We start from the raw sequence: 6,170 nt of genomic DNA on the forward strand, positions 1-6,170 counted from the left end.
GCTACTGAATTTACGTTTTCTGTCATACTTGCCACTCTAAATAAATACATTCCGTTGAAAGGGCTTTTGTCTCCTTAGCAGTCAATCGTTCTTGTTGACTTTTAAAATTTATTAATTAGTGGCCGCCATAAACCAGTCCAAAAGCTAGGGCGGACACGAGTGCTCCGTTCATATTTTGTAGACGAGGGGTCGATTCGATAACTGATCTTAGCTTATGGTTCAAATTTGACGACAGAATTGTATTTTTAGTGCCTGCTTTTTGAGGTTTAATCCTATACGAGATCAGACTGTTGGCTGGCGAAATTGTAATAAATAAGTTGATTTCCTCGAAAAGAAAGAGAGCGCCTGTCCTGTCAAGTTTCCTTCTCCAGAATTTCTATTTTGCGTTCCAATGTCATAAAACTGTCATAATCGCACTTCAATACTCTTGGAACCGCTCTTCAGTGCTCTTGAAAATAAGCAGATGAAGCCATTAAACTTACAGTTCTAGTCAGAATTCCTTGGGCCTTTGATATCAGCTTCACTATTTAGTTATCCCAAAACTACCAGGGGCAGATCCAGGATTTTTTTTAGGAGGGGGTGCACTCGTCTCTTGCTCTACTTCCACACCAATAAACCACATAGTTTTTTTTTTGTTGCAGAATACCAGTTGTATTAGAAAACCGTAGGTCATCTCAGGGGGGGGGGGGGGGGGGGTGCGCACCCCCTGCACCCTCCCCCTAGATCCCCCCCTGACTACTTAATCAGTAAACCCGCGACTCTAACTGCCTTTTTCTGTTGGATCAAGCACAAGCGGTAGGGAAATTTTTCGGTACTATATATGACTGATATGTGAGACATCGTAGCCCAGAATACGATTATTATACTCAATTAAGTCAAACAACAAAGATAAAAAGTGTTTAGGCCTATTGAACTGGCACCGCCAAATCAGCTGTAACCGAAAAACACAAAACAAAACAAACAAACAAGGGAAGACAAAACAGAAATTACCGACGCCAGGCATGCATCCCTTGACCTATTACTACATGAGCAAACTTAGAATTGAAAGTATTCTTTAAAAAGTAATTACAAATCCTGTCTTTAGTCAAGGCCTATTAACCTTTTAGTTCCGGCTTTGAAATTGCATTGACAAGTTTGCCGATGAAATGGCAAGCTTTGTTTTCTGGTCCTACTACATCAAAGTCACTTAATTTGACAAAGAAGAATGTACACATTAGTTAAGTTACCAACAGTGATTCAAATTTAGCATCCTGGCAATTACTTTAAAGCAAGTAATTAATGGAGCAAAACTGAAAGCGCTGAACTTCACGCCATCTTTGTTTGAAACAGTATGACCAGCCTAAAATTGACAGTCGAAAAACTATTAAAAGTTGTAGGTATGTTTTTGAGTTTTAAGTTAAGCCATTTGTGATCATGCACAAGTGAGTATACGGGCTTATTTGCGTCGAAAACCGGTCTTTTGTTCAGTTTTTTTTATTACGGCCTTTAATTTTGGCCGCAAAAAATCCGTACGACGAACGGAAATTCTCAGTTTAACTCCAATATTAATATTCTCCTACAATCTACCTGGAATTATCATGAGGGATTTTACAGATTAATGTTTGATGCGTTTATTTGCTGCGGGGTTGAGTTTAAAAACGTTACATCATCTTTTGGACCGAATGGGGACTTAATTGTATTCCCCCTCCACCACACCAGTAGAAGAGTATTAAATTAAATTTGATTCTCATCAATAGTGTTAAGTGTATTTTTTGATAAGCTCCCGAAAGGAAAGTTATTTTGGTGCCACATATTCTAGTTTTCAAGATTTATCAGTTAATTTAGAATATTTGTAAGGCTTAAGCAATTTCCATGACCAGTCATTTGAGTCCTATTTTAACACTCAGGCAAAAATCAGGTTTAGGCTTTTAAAACAATTCTAAACTTCTGTGACTTGGATTGGCTTGCCCTTATTTTTCTTGTTCTATCCCATTCTGCTTGGGTTTTTGCCGGCGAACTTGCGATGGACCATGTTCGTTTTTATAAAGGTGAATACAGCTTTATATCCCGTTTCTATACCTCCAAAAGAAACAGCAGCAAAGATCTAGAGTTATTCAAGTGATCTAGTTGTCGATGAAGTGATCAGCTGCGAAGTCAGCTGATTGTAGGAATCAAGAGTTGGACTAACCTAAAGACACTTTGGTACCTCTTCTTCAAACCAAAAGAAAACTCAGAGAAAATAATTAAATTAACCGTCTTTTCTTACCTGCGATCAGATTCTCTTGGTTAATCTATATAGACGAGAGAAGGATACAAATGAGCAACCCCTAAAATTTGGCATGAATTTGCCCAAAATTTCCACCCTGTCGATCGCGAGATTAAGAAATTTTCCACTGCTGCGTACTTTTTTTTTTTGTAACTTAACGTACGTAAATAAAATTTAGAAAATTCTTCCATTTATGCACAAAATTGTGCTTTGTACGTCCTCCCTTATCTTTTTTGACGTCATGCATTACCCATGTCAGACTTGGAACCGGCAGGGTTAATTCCAATTGGTTTACAATGGTTGTATCCTTAAATGAAATCATGTCGCGTTCAGATAGTAGAGCGCGGGAGAAAAATTGACGAGGAAAAAAGAAACGAGGGGAGAATGCTCCCCTCGTTTTTTCCCCTCGTTTTCCCTGCGTTGGTAACTCGCTCCCCACCATCTGAACGCCGCGCTCGAACGCCTGGAACAGTCTATGTTCTGATTAACTTTCGGCATACACTGTTTCTTCATTTGCTATTGTTGCCGCCGATTTGGTTGTAAAGTAGTTTTCCGTACACTTCAGCTGTGCTGGGTCTGAAGAATTCGCCAAATCTGTAGAATCAACCTGACAATCGGCGGCTCTGGGAAAGTGTTATAATTTAGTTCTCTTTATCAGCGTAGAGAAGGCGAGCTCAAATATAAAACCTTTCAGGCCTGTTCAACCCACTTTCCCCTTGTTCTTCTTTCCTTCTCTTCCCTGCTTCGTGTCTCGTTCGTTGCTAGAAACGGGAAAACAAATTCGCCAGCATGCTTTTGCTGAAAAAGCGATGTGTTGTGGAGAGGGCTTTACACAAACAGGGTCAGAGTAAAGGAAAGTCGGTTTTAAAAGCCTTAATTACAACTTGAATTCTTGATGCCCACTCACACAGGCGCAGGAGCCCATGGGCTCCTGACAGGCGATATTATTGTGAGAATTTTAAGAACGATATTTAAGAGATTTCGTGGCGACTTTTTACAGCAATTTTCCGATCTTTATGTCGTGGTTGCCGTACCTATACAGTCATGGTAGAGTTTTGGTTGCTGCCGCTTAAGGAGAAAATTCCCAACAAGTCGCGTAGTGGAGCTCGCTCAAAACAGGGGCGACATTACGGCGAAAATGCCCACGATCTGAAATCGCCGCAAAAATCGTCTTATGCACTCGCAGTGCAACCACGGGCGTGGCATCAGCGGACGCATGATGAGGAAACTCAAAAGTGAATAAATTAAAGGACTGGGGGACACAATTTTCAGCAAATTTCTTAGCGGCTTTTGTGGATATCGCCATACTAGTATTTTTCGTTTCTGTAATATTTATGGAAAAAGGTAGTTTTTAGAAATTTTGACCGTACGTTTGAGAATGGACCACGGAAACAAGAATTCGTACAAGCGACTCGAGCGTCATTTTCTTTAGTTTCCCTTTAAAAATGTATGTTTTCCTAAGAAGCAACAAAACTCTTTAAGGCCTTAAAACTATCTTCCTACAGATACTTATAAAATAATCAATACTACAATTTAATAATGCTCAATTACTGATGGCAACAAAGCCATATTGTATGTCGAGATTTCCTGCTGAGAGAAGAATTAGCCTCCAGCTTTGATCTGCATTGTAATTTTGTTTAAAACATTTTAACTCTTCTCTTTAAAATCAAAAAGTGTATTTCATGCAACAGGAGTATTAAAAAATAAACCTTTTTCAATTAAAATTGGAAGTGAGCAAAATCTTTGTTTACGAGTCGGCCTTTTTTCTGCTGGGAAAGGCCTTGAGGGGCCGGGGATTTGATGTGAACGTTTCTAAGTGTTTTCAAAACAAACTTTACAAAAGACTGATTTTATCGGTTGAATTTGCATCAAAATGACTAGCGTAATGGTTATGATGTACTGCTCTTACTGCTTTATTGTGGACGGGAAATTTTGCTCAGAGTTTTTGATAACAAAGTCTCAAATCAGGACTGGTGTTTTTTGGTGTTGCGGATCACTGACAGAGTGAACTCTGGTTTGTTGCTTTAACGAAGTTTTCATATGTCTGATATGTGATGCACCATTAGCTCTCTAACATCAAGATAAAATCATTTTCTGCCTTTGCAGAGTCTTAACGGTGTTTAGTGTTGAAACTGAATAAAACTAAGGCTTGCCACGCCTAATAAAATTTATACCATGATCGAATTCTCGAAAAGGCAGTTGGGTCAACAATTTCAACAGCGATATTTCAGTTTACGAAAGTCTGGATTTAAACTGTATAATTTATGAAAGTACCGTTTACTGATCCTTGTAGTTAGATCAGTTTTTAACTTTGGTAAGTCCGAGCTTTTTTGACAAAATCCTAATAGTTACATTAAACAAAGTGAGGAGTTAAAAGCGTTTGTTGTTTTCTAGAAAGAACTGCCGGTATATTAAGTGCGTACTCCGCTTTTGAAACTTATCGCCTTTTCTCAGCATGAATTGGAAGCGATTACTCTCTACTAAATGTAGCTGTTAAACTGAAAATTCCATATCAAAGTCGATTAACCATTATGCCAGAAGGGAGGAGTGGGAAGTCTCACACAGTCTTTCTTCAAAACAAAGTAGAAGTAATGTAAAATCAAACTTTAAGACTGACAGTTTTTCAGCTTAAAATACACTAAATAAAATGATGTTTTTTCGGCCTGAGGCATCGAATTCTGTACGATACCTGACCAGATTTTACAACTTAAACTCACCAGATTCGAAGCAAAAATCAACGGCCTTCTCGGTGCGGAGAGTATGATTTTAACCCAATAGCTTTCGGTCAGCTTAGCTTCTAGAATTCAGTTCCTTATTTAGACGCACCGTTAAAGGTCTGACGTATGAAAGGGCAAAGACCTGAAAGACTCCTATCAAGAAACATTAGTAAACACTGTACAGCCGAATACACATAAAGAATTTTGCCAAGGGCAATTCACTTAACTTCTGCTAGCCAGAGCACTTACTTCGTCCTCGAAAACCCATGTATATTGAGATAAGAAATAGTTATTTGATGTTTACGTAAAATATTTCCTGAAAAAAAAAAAAAAAATGAAATTAATGAAATCAACATGCCCATGCTGCTAGGTACGTGGTTAATAGTGTTTCCGAATTTAAGTAAAATTGAATACGTAGGGGGCAATATGACAGATATATCTTTAAGTTGTTTTCAATTTGACTTTAAATTTTAGAAAAGATCTTCCCTCAAATTAATGCAGTTATCGCCAATATTTGGAAAAGTCTTGTTTTCTTTGCTTGGCAGCAAATAGTTATTAATACGCCTTATGATGAAGTGAATCGGTTTCTATTTTTAAACTTTTTCTCAGGTAAAGGGTTACTCGCCCACCCGAGCTATCATCCTGGGCGAGCCAACGTTTCCTACATTTCCTTTAAAAACTTCTAGCGAGCCGTTTAAAGGAAAAAAAGAAAGTTGGCTCGGTTAGAAGGATGACCTACCTAGAACTTACACCGTGGAAAACCCACTTTTAGCCTGGCGCTTTCCCCCCCGATTGTCCAAAGGTTTCGCTCCGCACTCCCGTCCCAAGTTTAACTTGCATGCGAAAAAACCGTTCTTTTTTTAAAAAAATCCAGTGGTCGAAATAACGCTAAATATGCTTTTCAATATACATTTAAAAATTAAGCAGGCCCCTGTTGTTCGAAAGATGGATAACGCTATCCACCGGATAAATCACTATCCAGTGGATAGTGCAATTGGTTTCTGTAATATTTATCCGCTGGACTAACGTTTGAACAACCGGGGCCAGGACAATACGGTACGATAAACAGAAGAAGAAAAGAACGAATATATTCGCGGCAGACACAGCTTGAGTGGCACTATCTGAATTTGGCGAGGGCTATTGCGAGATTCGTATTCCTAGTTATTATTGTCATCAGTATTTTTTGTTGTTGTCGTTTCGCCGCTCAG

Source organism: Porites lutea, chromosome 11 (assembly GCF_958299795.1).
Source record: "Porites lutea chromosome 11, jaPorLute2.1, whole genome shotgun sequence".
Lineage (NCBI taxonomy): Eukaryota > Metazoa > Cnidaria > Anthozoa > Scleractinia > Poritidae > Porites > Porites lutea.